We start from the raw sequence: 19,319 nt of genomic DNA, 5'->3' as shown, positions 1-19,319 counted from the left end.
TGAGTCAATAAAAATGAAGAGGAAAAAAAATATGAATTCTATTCTAATGTCTTCTATGCAGGTGGGTAAATATCCAATTTGTATTGTATCTGATACAATAGTAACAATGATTTGATAAGCACATAGTTAATGTAAACTTTAAATGATTAGAATCATAAAAGGATGGTTATCCTAGAATCATAAGAAAAAGGAAAACCAAAGTTGTCTTCTATTCAGTCAGAGAAAAGAGGAATTGAGGAAAGGAAGAGGAAGCAGAGGGGAAGGCATTATCTTCAGGGGAAAACCTAGTTTCCATGAGAGCAAGAAGTTAGAAGTAAAAGCTTTATAAATGAGAAAAATTTCAAAATAGAGTGGAATCTCCACAAAGTACTCAAAAAGAAAATTATAAACAAGAAGTGAGGGGATTGTTATTTGGCGGTAGCAATGAAAGAATGAATTTAACTACATAATATAAGAGGTATATGTATGGAGAGGGGCAATAGACAGATATGGCTTACTTTAATAAAGTAAATCCAATATATTAAAATTCAGTTTTATGAAACAGACAATGGAGTAGAAATTCACTTTGCAAAGAGATTGTTCATTTTACAAGATGATTCATTATAAAATTCCTTTAATTATTAACTTGATAGCTTTTAATTTAATATTTAAATGATTTGTGATATTATTAAACAGAGTACTCTCTGCTTTACCCCCATCAAAACACATCACAACTTATCTATGTCTCCTCACTCTAACTGACTCTTGCCTATAAATTCCTTTAAACCTTTACTGCATCCACTCAACATGCCATGGACTTTCCCTTAGGTCTCTTGTCATTATTTGAAAATTGTAATGCTCTGTCCTTGCAGTTGTTATAACTCTCATTATATACTGGCTCATTTTTTTTTCAATCTTATTCTTGATTAAGTATTATACCAATTTTTGTACATAATTAATTGTTGGCATTATGCCAGTAACATAATCTATTTATACCCACTATATATCTCTCTATTTTTCTTTAACTCACAGTCTTTGGAATCTTTGGAGATGATGGTATTCTATGATTTGCAGATCTATAGTATTATCTGAAAAATAGTGTTGTCAGACATTTGGGTTCTTGTTTCAGAGAGGAGTTGGAAGTCCATGAAAGCTCTGGGAAATTTCCCACATAAAGGACAATCCATTTTCTAATTATATGACCAGAATCTGTAATATCTCCTCAACATATGTATATATATATATTGATATTGATATAATAGTTTTGCAGGTTGTTCATGAACTAGAATCTAAATAACAGACAATCTTCATCTGGATATTCAGTTTTTTCTTGAAAATGTAGAATTAAGCTGAAGTCTCTGGTAATTATGGATCTCATTTAGGAAGTTCTATTGTTTTCTTGGACTTTATGTAATCAACCTTCTGTTATCTTCCAACTGAATAATCTGGAGAGTCTCACCACCTTTGGTGTCCATTAAAGGCAATAAGCCTACCCAACCTCACTACACTGTCATTATATATGAGGTAATAATGCTATAATTACCCATTTACTTATTATAGGAAAATGTTATGATTCCATGTTTATTCTCTGGGACCATTTGGGCTTTTCATTTCCTCAGAATTCAGTTATCTTTCAATTACATTATTGGTATAATTGAGTACACTGTTTCATTCTGTATCTGTTAATACATATTTTTCAGTGTTTGTCTAAATTTCTCAGTGTCATCATTTCTTACCATACACTATCAATAAAAATTAATTAAGTATCTTCTATGCGAATGTGCTAGCACTGGATGTACAAAGGAAGGCAAAAGCAGAAAATAACACAAAACTAAAAAAACTAAAGAGTAGTGATGGATGGAAAGTTGTCTGTGTGTTTAGATAAAATCCAGAGAAGTACAGTTAAGTGAAATTGATGATCCTTCTTAAATGGAGACTCTGGGAGGAGCTCCATTGTTTACCTTTCCACTTCTTCAATCAAAGACAGGCCTTAGGGACAAAGCCTACTGAGGAGGTATGAATTTCAAAGTTGAGTGATCTTGAAAGATGAGATTCTAGAGAACATGTTGAAGTTCAGAGGAGTACAGCTTGATGGGCAATAATACAACATACAATAATATTCATTAAATTTGATGGATACAGTTTTCAACAATTTGCCATATGTTCCCCCTTTTTGCTACCATAAAAGTGCTACTAGGAAAATTTTGCTATATATTGGACCTTTCTACTTTTTATTTTTTAAGAATTCATCACTGGGTCAAAAGTTATGAGTAATTTTCTTGGATGAACTTTTCTTGGATAATTCACATTGTTTTCTTTTGAAATATATTTATTTTATTTTTAACCACAAAATGGCTATTTTTAACAGAAAAAAAAGGATCATTTTACATAAGTCCATAGAATTTTATTGCATGCAGCTTGCTTTTCTTTTCAACCTATTAAATTGAACCAGTAGCTTTTAAAGCTGTCTTACTTGTCTATGATTCTCCCACCACCACCACCCCCAGCCTTTCTTCTCTTCTTTTTCAAATTGTTTTTTTCTAACACAATGGTACCAAATTACAGCTTAACCACTATGTTAATGTGACTGTTTTTGTACTACCCTTCCAACATTGACTCTTTCTGTAATTTGTCATCTTCATCAATTTTTAGGGTATATGGGACAGTTAGATGGCACAGTGGATAGAGCACCAACCCTGGAGTCAGGATGACCTGAGTTCAAATCCCACATCAGACATTTAGCACTTCCTAGTTTTGTGATCCTGGGCAAATCATTCAACTCCAATTGCCTCACCAAAAATAAAAAATAATAATTTTAAGATATGAGATGAAACTTAAGTTCTTTCCTATTTCCATAGACTCACAAAATTTCAGAAATGGAAGGTACTTTAGAGGTTATTTATTTCAATCTGTGCTTGTGTTGTGGCCAGCACAACAAATGGGCTAGTAGTGATTGAAAATGAGACAGGATTGCTGATAATTCAACAGAGCTCTCTAATGAGAGAAATCATGTTGCTTATGTAGCTTAAAACAATATGTTACTATGAAAAACATTGTTCAGTAACCAACCCTGGTTTCTGTTTTCAGTGTTCTAACTCTCTGAAGCATGTTCTAGGGACTCAATCTTATTTAAAGTTCACAATGCCCCAGTAATTGTATCATGACCTTATGTTACATTGAACATTTACTCAATGTTCAACTTAAAAAATAGAAAGAAAAAATGTATTTCATGTGTTGTTTTTGGTATAATTGCATTAATTTCTATTTTAGCTTCCAGTGCCTCAATTGCTATGTCGGTAACTACTGTTCAAAATTAAGTGTTTCAAACTAATTAATAGCATGAACTTACTCTGATCATCTCTAAATGGCTTTCTATACAGAATAAAATTAATAAGGAGTTTTATGAAGGTATAAATCAATTAAGAGAGGATGTCCCTGAAATAGGGCAAGAAGTGGAAATATTGAGGATTAGACAAAGATTAGTGTGTGATTACAGATTCACTAGTTTCTTTATGATTAATAAGCAATACGAGGCAGAGTGGGAATGGGATAAAATTAGAAATCACCTTAATGGATTATAAGGGAAATCAAATATTACATTGGATATTGAAGATCTTCAAAAGATGGCTGACATGTTAGATAAAGAATCATGGGAAAATCTAGAATCTGACCAGACTGCTCAAACAATTGCTGATTGGATTAAGAGAGCACAAGGAACATTCAGTGCCATTGGGCATGAAATTATACTCATAGCATTTGCTGTAATTTTGTTTATATGTATCTGTATCTGTGGATCCACTTTGGTAGGCTCTTTTTTTACCATAATTAAAAGAATTGTGAAGAATGTCCACAAGCAGGATCTCAGACTTCAAACCTTGAGAGCACCTCAATAAACAAAAAAAGAGGGAAATGTAGAGAACTCCCAGGAAGCTAGAAACTTCAGTAACTGGGATGTTCCCCTCCTCCTAAGATTAATCAAGAGTGCATTTAAGCTTAAAACCATGAGAAAACATAAGGTCCTGGCACAATTACTGGGACATTGTTAACTTTAAATAAGATTGAGTCCCTGGAAACTAACAACATGCTTCAGAGAGATCAAAAGAAATAGAAACCAGGATTGGTTACAGAACAATGTTTTTCATAGTAACATATTGTTTTAAGATATGTAAGCAACATAATTTCGCTCATTAAATAGCTCTGCTGAATTATCAGCAATCCTGTCTCATTTTCAATCACCACTAGCCCATTTGTTGTGCTGGCCATAACATGCTTGAAGATGAAATCCCTTTATGACAACTACTTCATGATAGTTATCTAGCTTCTGCCTAAAGACTCCCCATACAGGCAATCCATGACCCCCTCAGGCAGTCTATTTTACTTTAGGCAAATTGTAAACTTAAGAGAATTTCTCCTTACATTGAGCCTAAATTCTTCTCTATAATTCCAATTATTGTTCCTATCTTTGTACTATGGAGCCTAATAGTAAATTGGATCTTTTATCCACTTGATGACCTACAATACTTGAAGGCAAAAATTATGCTCCCATCTAAAATGGTCTAATGGCTAAACTAATGTCTTTAGTTTTGTTTTTCAACTGATTCTTCTATAGTATGATTTCTAGCTCTTTCCTTACATGCTGGTCATCCTGTTCTAGTCATATTCCAAGTAGTCAATGTTCCTCCTAAAATGTGGCATCCAGAATTGAACCATAGTCATCTATATGAACCTAATAAAGAGCATAATACCCTAGACCTAGTTCACTCTGAACATTGTATCTCTTCAATTTCAAGAGCAGTCAGAAAGAAATAGGATTAGACTTTTTTTTTTGAAGCAATCTTGGTTAACTGATTTGCCCAGGGTCCCACAGCTAGTCAGTTTCTGAGGTCAAATTTGAATTCAAATTCTTTTGACTTCAGGGCTAATACTTTTATTTACCGCATCACCTAGTTACCCTTTTTCATGAGAGGTAAGAAAAATGATCAGCATGTCAAAGTTTAGGCTTTATGTAGAGAAAATCTCCTAATAATTAGTTATTCAGAAGAAGAATGGGATGCATCAGGAGATTGTGGCTTCCCTATTACTAGAAGTCTTCAAGCAGAGACTGGATGATTATTTGTTGGATATGTTATAGATGGGATTCTTATGCATCTATGGATTGGACTACATAGCCTCCCCTTAAAAAATTCAATCGCATCTTCTTTACAGTAATCCCTTAGATTATTTCTTTTATTTGCTTTTGTAAATGGAAATAAGATTTACCTGCCATAACCTTTTCTTGAAGATACATTAATTACCATTTCCTTATTTAATACATAAAAATCATCAATTTTTGTAATATTTTCTAGAAATTGTCAGGACTGAGCCTGCAGTTAGCAGACTCTACTCTCTACCTTCTTTTGTAAAGTAGAATGATATTTGTTTGTCTTCACTCCTACAGTTTCTTTACATTTCTCCCCAGTTTTTCAAATATTGTCAATAACTCAGCCATCATATCTATCAGATCTTTCAGACCCTATATAGTTCATCTACTCCTAGTGACTTGAACTAATTATTGGCAATCAAATACTCTTTTACTAATTCCATAGTTATTTTGGGCTTCAGCTCTTTTAAAACAACTTTATTCTTTCCTTCCTAGTCTGAAAATCATCCTCTTTAGAAAAGAAAACAGAAGCAAAATAAAAGTTGAATAGTTGTTTCAACATTTCATCATCTAATATAATTATCTCTTCTCCCATAAGTCCTAGATGTGCTATTTCTTTTCTTTCTTCTCCCCCCCAAAAAGCTAAGAAATGCTGTTTTCATTAATATCCAGAAGCAGCACAAGTTCATTCAGAAATTTAATGTCTTTAGAATATTTACCATATTTTGCCATATATTTTACCACATCTTTACCATATTTTGGCATCCATTCTCTCTTAATTTGCCTTCATTTTGAAATTTTGTATATGTCTTGAAAAGAAACTTATATGGTCAGAGGTCCACAAGCATCTTGAGGATTCTTTAGGCAACTCTGTTTCCTTCTTATTGGATTTATTTCTATTTGTTTTGTTCTTCCTTATTTTTCTTCTGCTAGTAATACAGTGGGTAGTGTTCTAAGCTTGGAGTCAAAAAGATATGAATTCAAACCTAGCCTATGAGCTTCGACAAGTCACTGCTCTTTTTTTCCAACTGTAAAATGGGGATAATGATAACATTTACATCTCAAATTGCTTATAGTATAACCACGATGATTATGAGGATCAAATCAGAAAACATTTGTAGAAAGTGCTTAGCACATAATGGCAATATCAATGATGATTCCCTTCCTTCTATCATCCCCCTTGTTCTGATTTCTCTGAAAAGCTTCAAGGCATTCTAATCTTATGTTTTCTGAACTCTGAAATCTGTTATCCCCAAATTTAAAGTACTGTCAAAACTATACTGAACTTTTCTCTCTATCTTCTAAGATGGATTAATTATATCATCTCAAAGGATTTTACCATTTTTCTTTAAGAAATATGTCCTCCAGGAGCAGCTAGATGGTGCAGTGGAAAGAGCACCAGCCCTGAAGTCAAGAGGACTTGAGTTTAAATCTGAGCTCAGACATTTAACACTTCCTATCTGTGTGACCCTGGCAAGTCACTTAACCCCAGTTGCCTATAGGGAAAAAAAGTCCTCTTTGTTGATCAAAATTAGGTTAGAATACCAATTGCTCTTATTGCAATTAGGCAACTTAACAAATTAATTTTTCAGACAAGTCAACCAAATTATTGTTTTGTTACTTTCAGAGTGTTCCACCAGATGCTACTATGCCTCTCTGGCCTACTTTTACAAAAAAAATTTTCCCAAAGTACTTATTTATCCCTGAAGGTTGCAGCATCCCTATTCACCACCAGAAGGCAAAATTACAGCCTCCCCCACCTAATTCTAAACTCTATAAAAGGAGTGCTAAAATAGTTTTACTTAAGTCCTCCCCTCTTCCCCCACTAGTGAGGCCCCAAGGTAATCAAGGCTCCATATTAATCAGACAATAACTCAGCAGAAGAATAAATGGATAGTAGAGTTTAGATTGGCAAATGAAAGATTCTGTCCAAGATAAAAGAAATTCTTTGTTTGAAAAATCTTAGAAGTGAAGAATTTTAAATTAACTAAAGCATAACTCCAGTGCTCAGATAATCAGATTGGTGTTTTTTTTTCCTTCTACACTTGAATCTCTTAAAGCTTTTTTCCCCTCTGCACCTACCCTCTTCTGATCCTGTCCTACTAATATCCAATCTTGGATTATCATTACAGTCTTTCTACTCTGTGACTGTTCCCAAATTACAAATAAATTTCTGAATATATTGTTTTCCCTCCTAAAATATCAATTCTTTGGATGCAGGGTTTGTTTCATTTTCAAAGTGTATCCCAGGCAGTTAGCATAGTATCTGGATCATAGCATTTTGGTTGATTAATTTTGCATTTCCCTTCCATGGCTTTTTACCTTCCACAGTATTTTTTCTATTGATTTTATCCATTCAATGAATTCTAAATTTTTGACATTTCTTCTTTAAGATTTTTATTGCTGATTTTCTGCTCCTAAACCCAGGGTGAGTCTTAAATAATACTTCAGATTCAAATTCAAATTCATTGTTATGTCTTTTCTCTACAGGACATACCTTTGAATGTGTGGCAATCTCACTAGCTCTGTTTACTCAGTGTGGGATAATTATGCAGAGATGACTGAGTCATTAAAGCTGACCTTTTGGAGGGATCAGTGGCAATTTCTTTACTGGGACTTTGGAGAAAATTTCATTGTGTTCCTTGGATTATGCTATTTATATATACAATACCCATTTAAGTCTTCTTATATTTGAAAGCCCAAGAAACCCCAATAAAGGTTGGAATCAACAGAACCCTATAAATTATAGTAATGTTAATTCAGTAAAGTAGTGTTACAAAAAGTAACCAGACACTTTAATTCATATAACACTTAAACCATAAGATTTACTAGTTAAACGGAATGATAGAGCCACCTCTTTGTAGACCTAGAAGTCTAAGACCATAACTGTGTCTAATGTTAGTTTTTAGTTTAATGTGAAAGGTGCTGTCTGGAGATAGCAACAGCCTAGTTAAAGGAATCAAAACATCATTTCTCAAAATGATTCAAAGACACAAAAACCATTGCAATATCAAAATATGTGTTAGTGATATTAAACGGGTTAATATATGTGAACAAAATAAAATAATCCTAGGAATATTTTGAGGCCTGTGTTGTAAATATGATCTATATAATTGTCAATATTTATAAATGTCAATTTAGTTATTGAAAATGTATTATATTCATGAAGCCTTTATAATGCATGATATTTTATTTAACTAGTATATTAAGCTAATGTTTTCACAATGTCTATGTGTAAGGCAGTTATAAAAAATAAATATCACATTTTAATCTTTCATATGTAGTCAAGTTACAAAGAAACAGCTTTGGTTTGGGAAATATTCTATTTCTATTTCTTTAAGTTGTTTTATAATGACTTTATTTTTATATGTTAATAAATACCAGTGAGATGATACAGAATTAATAGACAGAAAATTCATAAAGGTATGAAATGTGTTATAACATTATTAGCTGAGCCTGTGTCAATCCTAAATTTATGATCTACAGCTGTTAGTTGACAGAAGCATCAACTTTCACAGGAATCTATAGTGTGGTTAGATAGTTAAAGAAAATAGGAAGCATTCTGAAGAATAAAATTAAATGCAGATATATATCATGGATTTTCAGTTTCATGTAAGCATCAAATAAAACAAATTTCATCCATAATAAAAGAAGAAGAACCTTCTTAGATTTGGCACTTACGCATTTATCATGAAATTATGTTATTCTTCTTTACTATTTTAAAAAAATATGAATTAGAAACTGGCTAGAATAACTTGTTATTTAGAACTGAAATGCTGAACAAAAATTGTATTTGCTTTTTATTAACTATATATAACCATCAATGTCTTAACATGCATAATTTTTTACAACATGATTAATAATGATAGATATAAGGTTAAAAGTTTTCTACCTCAAATATTAATAATTTTGATTTCAAGGGGCATAAGGCAAATATTTTATCAATAAATTTTAAGGAGAATACTAAGGTAATTATTATGTAGTAATATTCAGGTTTCATGAAAAAAAAAGTAGGAATTTTTTTTAATAGTAATTCACATTTATATAGCACATTAGGGTTTGCAAATTACTTTATAACCATTATTTTACATAATCACAACTCTGGAAGGTAGGTACAATTATTATCTACATTTTACAGATGAGGAAATGGAGCCAAGTAAAAGTTAAGTGGTTCATATTGCTGGTAAGTGTCTAAGGCTAGATTCAAATTCAGGTCTTCCTGACTCCAGACCCAACACTTAATTCACCACAACATCTACTAGCATTGAAAGTCACAATGTTTAAACTTTTATTTATTACTTTGAAATTATATTTCATAAGATTTGGTCAACTGTAGGTTATAAATGGGAAAAAGGTCTTTTTTTTCCCAATTCAGTAGATTGAAAATTATTTTGAAGGTTATGTAAGACTATCCTCCTCAACACTACTCAGGGATTACAAGTTGATTTTGTAAGAATGCTGTTTTTCTTTTTATTGGCACAGTTAAAGCTGCGTGTTGGAAGTGGTGCCTAAACAATTTCAAATGTGGTGAGAGCTGTTTATGTCACTGAGTAAAATTAGATGTGTCTCTTGCCAATAGCAGGGATGAAATGTAAGACATGGCCAAATATGTGAGTGTTCTTTCTTCCAGTGATAGGGCGGGACTTAAAATACCTTCTACTCCCATTTTGAAAGGGATAGAAAAGTTTCAGGCATTCTATCTTTGGTGGAATCAAGTTGGTTGTAGTTATTTCACCAGTGTGCTTTTTAACATACATAAGGTAAGTTATCAAGTATCTTTTTTGTGAGTTTTGTCTTAGGTTTTTAATGTGGAAAAATCTGTAAAGATCTATATAAATACAAAATTCTACTTTTTCTGAAATAGAGGTTGAAAACATTTCATTATGCTAATCACCTGGCAGTAATCCTTTGTAATAATTTAATTTCTAATATCAGCAGGATGGTATCATAGATTTTGTAATCTAACAGTATAAGCATGGATTTCTAAAATACCTTAAGTAACAGATAATTTCATTTTGTAAAATGTAACTGTCATGCTTTTATTTTGTGTTGCTATGTATTCGTTCCATAACTTTCCTACATTAAAGCTAAATTCTTACCATTCCCACTTCTAAATCTATAATCATGGTTTATCCTGTTGGAACATATTTTCCCTCCTTTCCATGGATGTTTATTTTAATATAGGAATTTATCAGGATAAGGCTGCGTGGGATGTTTTACATATTAACTGGCAAGAAGCTCCATGAAAAAAGAAAGTAAAACACTTCCTATCTGTTCTCAGAGTAGAAAAGAAGAAATTTACTCTCCAGAAACCTGAAGAAAAGACTATACACAATTTAATCTTTTAAATCAAAAAACAAAATAAAAGCTGTACATTTCCTTCTAGAAGTAAAGGAAAGAGAGGAAAATGTTATAATTTTTAAAACTTCTGCTTAAAAAAAGTTTCTCTTTTAAAAAAATGGAGTGTGATCATTGGAGAGCTCAAGTTTATAAGATTCAGAGACAACATTTATAAAAGAAAACTATAACTCAGCTGTCTTGATAATCATTGCCAGCTGGTTGGAATGGCTGACTAGTAAAACAGGACCTAAGAAAATCGCTTTATTTCTTTCAAAATATTAAACTTAAGACATTTATTTTGCTTAGTTTATTAGAATTATTTTTGCAAAGAAATGAGCTAAAAAGGATCTTTAAATTAATGGTAATTGTGTCAATTTTAAATTTAAGAGATAGAGAAGCTTTGTGAATTATTGGATTTCTTTGTTTTTAAAGGCCAAATGAAAAATAGTATTGAATACAAAATGTATTTAGATATTAAATCCTCTACATTGTTTTAAAATGCCATAGCAGCTAAAGTCATCTTGTGACTGCAAGGCAAACATATGGCTAACAACCTAGCAAGCAGGGATGTGAAATATGGAAGATATACCTGAAGAAGATGTGCCTGCAGGCAATTCCATTCCAGGGGTAAGGAATAAGAGCAGAGTATATTATGGAGGGTTCAGAAGTAATAAATTGTAATCTCCCCTCTAGTCATCTGCTCTTCCCTATTCTGAAATAGCAAAATATAAAACTGTGAACAAGTTGACCATGAAACTAATAGGGAGTGTTTGGAACTGTCTCTTGTTTTCTGCTTTTATCCTTTTATAACTGTCCTCTCTCTCCTTGTGGAGATGGTCAAAACTTTGGACATACAAAGAGTATCCCTAATTTGCTCAGGGAAGACTAGCATTCAGAATGTCACCCAGCTTTCACATATTTCTCCAGGGGTCAACATAGCATCGTGGAGTACACCGATGTGGGGCATATACTAGTGATGAAAGAATGCTTTCAAGAAAGTGACATAAATTGTAAAGTCCTATACAAATCTGTGCTATTAAAATTTTTCAGACTTAGTAACCTGCATCAGGTACTACACGATGCCTACACAAGATGTTATTCTTCTCTCAGGAATAGCAAATGCTGCAGCAATTTAAGACCCTGTCTTTGTTACCCACTTTCCAGAGGAAGAGCTACTCCCCCCCCATTACCTTAGAAAAGAAGTTATTGATATTTTATGTAATGGACTAATTTGACAGTCTGTTGAAGCCTCGAGACCCTTCTCAGAATTTTTCTAAATGCATAAAAACTTATAAGACAGTCATTTATATTATGACTGTCTTATAAGTCATTTATATTAAAATATAATATATTTTAATATAAATGACTGTCTTATAAGTTTTCTTTCTTTCTAAAATTTCTAAAAACAAGTTCACAGGCTCCATGTTAAGAATTCCTTCAACAAAATATGTACAGCAATTGGGTAGCCAGCTGTAGAAGAAGACAGTGATGAAATGTGTATAGTTCCACAATCATATCTGCTTCATTTGACATCTGCCCAGCCTCCATCATCATTTGATATTCATTGTTTTCCTGCTGGTTTCCAAAGAGTAGTGAAAGAACTTGTTATTCCTAGGGAACCAGCATTTGAAATGCAACCATCTCCATTTGCCTATGATCTAGCAAGAAGGTTATTCATTATTAAGGACTTGGTATAGACTGGACTTGAGTGGACAGTTTTTATGGTATAATTGTAGACTCTGAGGCATCTCCTGGATATGTTCACTAATGCCACAATGCACATACTATGATGATGAGAATCCAATAATAAGAACCATCCTTTGTTGATTACATTAATGAGTTTTAACAGTTGTGGGTAATCTTGTATTGACAAGAAAAAAATTCTAAACAAAATATTTAATTGAGATCTTAATGAGGAACTAAAGCACCATATAGCCAAATGTTACTTCCCAGTGAGTTTTAATTGAGTAAAGGGTGCAAATGAGCATTTAGAAGAGCACAAGTGATTGAAGAAATAAGTCCTGGGCTCAGTGGAGGACTCATCTAAGAATCCAGATAGGAAATTGAAAAAAGAGGCTGAATCTGTGCATGTAAAGTACTTCAGTATCCCCAGATTCAGCATTTATGATCTATGATAGACTATTTTTCAATAGACCCATCAGTCCATTTCCCCTCCTGGTCTAATCAGGGACTCTCCCACAGGAAAAATATCTCTAACAAATGAAAAAACAATGGAGACATTTCTATCTTTGATTGTCTTTTGTCCTTAATGTAGTGGCATCTCTGGATGAAAGAGTATAGATAATTTAATTATTTCTTAACATGATTCTAAATTGTTTTTCAAAATTACTAGGCCAATTCACAATTCCACTAACTGCATAAATGTGTTCATCTTTTCATAAATGATATAACATGAACTTCTGTCATTTTTATAAATTTGCTGGTTGTAAAGTGAAAATACAAAGTTGTCTTAATTAGCATTTCTCTTATTAGTCATTTGGATCAGTCTTTCAAATGGCTGTTAAAAATTTATGACTTTTAACAACTGTTCATATCTTTCAATTACTATCAATTTAGCAGTTGTTTTTGGTCATATATTTGTTAGTTCCATCCTCACTATATGGTATCTTTTATATATCTATTCATTTGTTTTATTTTGCATTGGAAGTTAAATTTTTTGAGAAAAAGTATTGTTTTACCTTTATTTGTATCTAAAACACATATTATAGTTACTAAAATACATACTAAACAATTCATAAATGCTTGTTGATTTTTCAATATCAGATACTTTTTACAGATAGTGAATGCAAATAATTTTCTAATCTAAAGTTTTTCTTTATATACTAGTTGTACTGATTTTATTCATTTAAAAGCTTCTCAACTTCATGAAATCATAATTATTTTATATAAACTGCATTTTCAATAAATACTATCTATTTTGAGCATCTCTGAACTTTTTTGACTAAGAACTCTATCCTTATCCTTCTTCCACCAGAGCAGTGAAAAATACCTGATGTGCTTCTCTTCTAATTGTTTAATGGTATGACATTAATGTTTAAGCCAAATATGAATTTTGAGTTTATAATGGTATTTGATATAATATGTTGTTCTAAAACTTAATTTCTCCTTCTTTCTAGTTTTTCTAGTACTTCTTTTTAAATTAAATATTCTTCCCCAAATAATGTATATTCATTGAATTCAATTGTTTCTGATTTTTCCTTGTTTAATCTGCCTTTTCTTTTGATCTCCTTTTCTATTTTTAATCAATACCAAAGTTTATAGATATTTGCTACCGCTTGAAAGTATAACTATCATATTATAGCTATGAAATTTGTATTCTTCCTTTATTCCTATGTTTTAATTGCTCTTAAGAGTGTAGCTCTTTTAATTTTTTAAAATGTATTTTTTATTATTTTATGGCTGACACTAAAATATTGCATTGATAATTTGATTAGTACAGCATTAAATCTACGAATTAATTTGGAGGGAGTTTTATTTTTCAATAATTTTTTTCCATTTCTTTAAGCAACATTTTGTGATTTTTTAGTTATTTGTCATGGTATATTGTATATTCCTTGGTAGATTGACTCCCAAGTATCTTATGCATTTTGTAGCTATTTTGAATAGGGGCACTTCAAATGCCAAGTGATGTCATTTGACTTTGATTCAGAAACTACTTGTAAAGACATGTAAGGATATACAACAAAACAAGAAATAGTCTCTGCTGTTAAGGAGCATACTTTTTATGGTGAATAGAATGTGTATATATATTCCCTGCTATATCATTTTGAAAGTCAGAGGACCTGGGTTCACATCTTCCCTCTGATACTATCTGTGTGACTGTGGGTAACTTATTTAACTGCCCTTTTTCTCAGTTTCCAGTTCATAAGGGGGCAGTGATAGATTAGATGGCTTCTGAGGTCCCTTTTAACTTAAAACCTATAATTCTATAATGGATTTAGGAAGGAGGGGACACTAACAATTTAGGAGATGAGGAATAATTTCATAGAGGAGAAAATATTTGACTAAAACTTGAAATAACTCAGAAATTTTGAGGAGAGTAGAAAAGAGGGTATGCATTTAGATGCATTTAGATACAGATGGATGATCTGTATGAAAGCGCAGATTCGGGAGATATAAAATTTCCCCTGAGAATTGCTTTGACTGCATCCCATAGGTTGTGATATGTTGTCTTATTGTTGTCATTCTCTTGAATGAAATTATCAATTGTTTCTATGATTTGTTGCTTGACCCACTCATTCTTTAGAATTACATTATTAAATTTCCAATTAGTTTTTAGCCTATCTTTCCCTGTCCCTTTATTGAATATAATTTTTATTGCATTGTGATCTGAAAAAGAAACATTTATTATTTCTGTCTTGCTATATTTAATTGTTAGGTTTTTAATGCCCTAATACAAGGTCAAGTTTTTGTAGGTGCCTAGTACTACTGATAAAAAGCTATATTCCTTACTATGCCTATTCAATTTTTCCAGAGGTCTATCAGATATAAATTTTTAATTTATATTAAATTACCTAGTTTACTACTATTAACATATCTAGATTTATTTAATTCTTAGAAAGGGAGATTGACATCCCCACTAGGATAGTTTTGCTATCTACTTCCCAATACTCTAAGAATTTGGATGCTGTATCACTTGGTACAGAAACATTTAGTAAATATTCTACTTCACTGTCCATGGCACCCTTTAACAAGATGTAGTTTTCTTCATTTTCTCTTTTAATTATATCTGTTTTTACTTTTGCTTTATCTGAGATCAGAATTGTTGTCCCTGCTTTTTTTTTTTTTATTTTTTGCTTTGGCTGAAGCATAATAAATTCTGCTCCAGTCTTTTATCTTTACTCTGTATGTATCTCTCTGTTTCAGATGTTTCTTGTAAACAACATATTGTAAAATTCTAGTTTATAATGCACTCTGCTATTTATTTTCATTTTATGGGAGAGTTCATCTCATTCACATTCACAGTTATAATTACCAGCTTTGTATTTTTCTCCATCCTATTTTCTCCCCTATATACACTTTTGTTCTTTCCACCTTGTTGCTTCTTAGTAGTGTTTTGTTTCTAATTCACCCTGCCCTCCCTTCTATCACCCTTCTTCTCTCCTTTAACCCCTTTCTCCTAGTGTTTCTGCCCTCCCTTCTATCAGCCCCTCCCTCTTTTCCCCTTTCTCCTCCTACTTCCTTACAAGATAAGATAAATTTCTTTTTTTTAGTAAATTTATTTCTTTTAATATACAAGAACAAATTTCTATACCCAACTGAGTGAATGTTACTCGCTCTTTGAGCCACAACTGATGAGATCAAACTTCAGACAAACTCATCCCCTTTCCTTCTTTTTCTTTATTGCAATAGATCTTTTGTGCCTTCTTTATGTGATTTAATTTATCCCATTTTACCTCCTTTTTACTCTTCTCCCAGTACAATCCTTTCTCTACTCTTGGTGTCTTTTTCTCTTATTATCACATCAAAATCAATTCATATCCATACCCTCTGTCCATGTATACTATCTCTAACCACACCAGTAAAAGATCCAGTTCTTAAGGATTACAAGTATAATTTTCCATCTACTTATATGAACAGTTTAACCTTTAATGTTTTATTCCCTGTTGACTTTTCTATGCTTCTCTTGAGCCCTGTATCTGAAGGTAAAATTTTCTTTTTAGTTCTTTTTTTTTTCCATATGAACGATTGAAAGTCTCTTACTTCATAGAAGATTAATTTCATCTCTTGAAATATGATGCTCAGACTTACTGGATATTTAATTCTTAATTGTAATCCTAGGTCATTTTGCCTTCTGGAATATGGTATTGTAGGCTTCTGATCCTTTATTGTTGAAGCTTACAGATCATGGATAATTTTGACTGTTGTTCCTTAATATTTGAATTGTTGTTTTGTTTTGTTTTGTTTTTTTCCTGGCAGTTTATAGTTCTGAAATTTTGCAACAATGTTTCTTGGTGTTTTTTGTGGAATCTGTTGCTGTAGGTGAGCAATGGCTTTTTTCAATGGATATTTTGCTCTCTGATTCTAACATAGCAGGATAATTTTTCCTTGATTATCTCTTGAAGAATGCTATTGAGGTTTTGTTTTTTTGTTTTTTGTTTTTTTTGGTTGTGGCCTTCAGGTAAATCAATAATTTTTAAAATTATCTCTCCTGGATCTATTTTCCAGATTGACTGTATTTTCAATGAAGCATTTTTACATTTTTTCCTTTCTTTTTAGTTTGTTTGATTTTTGATGTCTTATAGAGTCATTAACTTCCATTTGTCTGGTTCTGGTTTTTAATGTATAATTTTCTTCAGTTACCTTTTGCATCTCTTTTTCCATTTGACTATTTCTACTTTTCAAGGTGTTATTTTCTTCAGGGGGTATTTTTGGAGGGAGGGCAATTGGCCAGTTTGTTTTTTAAGGAATTATTTTCCTTTTCTTTTCTCCTTGCATACTTGTTTTTTTTTTTTTCCCCCAGTTTTACTTCCACCTCTCTTATTTTGCCTTTTTAAATTTTTATGAGCACTTCCAAGAAGTCCCTTTGGGCTTGAGACTAATTCATATCACACTTTGAGATTTCCCATGTGGTCATTTTGTCCTCATATGACTTGTTATTTTGGTTTCCCTGTTACCATAGTAATTTTCTATGGTTAAGGTTCTTTTCTCTTTATTGCTTTTCTTTCTTTTTTCCTACTTTTTGACCTCTGTTCCTCTGATACAGAGCTTATTGTGCAGCTTTGGCTTTCAGCACAAGGGACTTCTGTGTTTATTGTACTGCTCACAGCAGGAGGTAGCTACAGTTGCTTTCTCCAGGAAACAGTCTTGTTTTCCTGGGCTGGCAATTTGCCTTTTGTGCTAGAGCTGGAGATTGCCCCATAGGTCTGCTTTGCTACTGAGCCAACACTGAGGTTCTTATTTGCTGAGCTGCTGTGATTAAGACCCTCTCACTGGCTTTCTTAGACTCCATCTGAGCTGGGCAGAACACCCGTTTGACCCTAGTGAAACTGATCATTCTTGAAGTCCTTCCAATCTATCTTAAGCTGGAGAATGGTTTCATTCTGTCAGACTCTGTTTAGAAACCTGGTTTCATATGGTTTTTGAGCAGCAGAGTTACAAAATCAAAAAGCCTTCCTTGTGACTCTCCCACTTCCCCAAACCCAACCTTCCAGTGGACTTTCTAGATGACTTTGTTGTGGCATATATAAATAGTAATCAGGTAATCTTCTCAATAGATGCAGAAACATTTATAGTAATGGAAAGAGTTATTAACTCAATTTCTCTAAGGCTTTATTATAAACTATAGAAGTATATCTTCCATCAAACCCAGCTGGTGTTTATTGAATAACTGCATAGTCATAGTAAGGGAAGGTAATTTGGAATTGATAGCCATACATAACCTATCAATCAGCAAGCATTTATTATGTATTTACTATGTGTCAGGAACTGTACTAGATACTACAGATACAAACCATAAAATGAAACAGTCTCCTCTGCCAAGACACATTTGGGAAGATAACAAAATGTGTGATTGCAGATAGAATATAAAAGAAATAAATACTAGGTAATTTAGAGAGAGCAGCCAAGGAGGGAGTGCATTTCAAGCATGGAAGAAGGACTCTGAAAAGGCTTGGAGACAAGAGTTGGAATGCAGTGTGTGAATAACAGACAAAAGACTAGTTCAGCTGAAACATAAATGTGGGAATGAAAGTAATATATGAATAATCTGGAAATGCAAATTGGGGCTAAGTTGTGAAGAATTTTTAAAGACAAACAGAATTTTTTATTTTATCTTAGAGTGAATTTTCTTAGTTGGGGAGTAACATGGTCATACTTTCTTTTATGAAAAATCATTTTGACAACTCAGTGAAAGATGATCTGGAGTAATAAGAGAATTGAGGCAAAAAGAACAATTAGTAAAAATTGTAATAGTTAAGGGAAAGTAATAGAGTTTGAATTGAGGTAGAAGTTGATGATAAAGTAACCAAGTATAGAAAGGAAAAGCAGTAAGTTCCAGGACAGAAGCTGGACAGTACACTAATTGCGTTAGTACTATAGATGATGAGCCAGCAAAGGAAATTTAGGATGAACAATCATCTATAGAAGATAAGAATAAAAAGAGAATAGTTTTTGTGAAACTCAAGAGAAAAGATAGCAACCAGGAGATCAACAGTGCCAAATGCTGTACAGAGGTTAGTAAAGATGAGGACTGAGAAAAGATCATAATATTTGGCAATTAAAAAATCATTGATAATTTTAGAAAATATACATTTTTGTGAAGTGAGGTAAGAAACAAGAGAGTGAAGAATAACTTCTGGATAAAGCCAGTCTCATAAATGATTCATCCTAGGATACTCTTATTAAACATCCACAAAAGTATTAAAGAAGGAAACTGTTTAATTAGGGAACAAGAGTGAGCCTTTTATGATTGGAGGAACTTAAGCATGTCAATTATCATCATGTTGGATCTTGTACCAAGTTATTGTTTTTTGCAGTTATCATATGTGGCCTAGTCAGAAAGAACCCAAGGCTTATACTTGAAGAGCACTGATTTGCCTGAGGTCTGTTATTCCAAGCAGAAAGAAATTCTAACAATGGACTGAGAGCTACTGCTTTCAAGGTCCTCCATCCATTGTCTAGAACCTGAGCAGTACCTCATTATCATTATGGCATATTTTATGAATCTTTCCCCATCTCAAATAAACCCTACTTCCTTTTTTTAAGTATATAGTTCATTTTTACATTATATGTTTCCCAGTTTGTCCCTTCCCATTACTAACCCCAGAAAGTAATCCTTAATAACAATAACAGAAGAGGGGAAAACAGACCCATCTGAAACAGAGATACATACAGAGTA

General features: G+C 32.5%; 1 protein-coding gene across 3 annotated transcripts in view; it reads left to right on the top strand.

The window, feature by feature from the left end:
• The window catches only part of SGCG (sarcoglycan gamma), a 328,977-nt gene that overhangs the window by 68,734 nt on the left and 240,924 nt on the right, over positions 1 to 19,319 (top strand). Inside the window, exon 1 of one of the 3 annotated variants that reach the window (XM_051986575.1) lies at positions 9,767 to 9,879. The exons of 1 other annotated variant lie outside the window; for it this stretch is intronic. The gene's annotated coding sequence lies outside the window, so the exon portion shown is untranslated. Of the gene's footprint in view, positions 1 to 9,766; positions 9,880 to 19,319 lie in introns of those variants that run through there. One more of the 3 variants, XM_051986576.1, reaches the window with a different exon arrangement.

Source organism: Antechinus flavipes, chromosome 3 (genome assembly GCF_016432865.1).
Source record: "Antechinus flavipes isolate AdamAnt ecotype Samford, QLD, Australia chromosome 3, AdamAnt_v2, whole genome shotgun sequence".
Taxonomy (NCBI): domain Eukaryota; kingdom Metazoa; phylum Chordata; class Mammalia; order Dasyuromorphia; family Dasyuridae; genus Antechinus; species Antechinus flavipes.
This window is presented reverse-complemented; position numbering and strand designations above follow the sequence as displayed.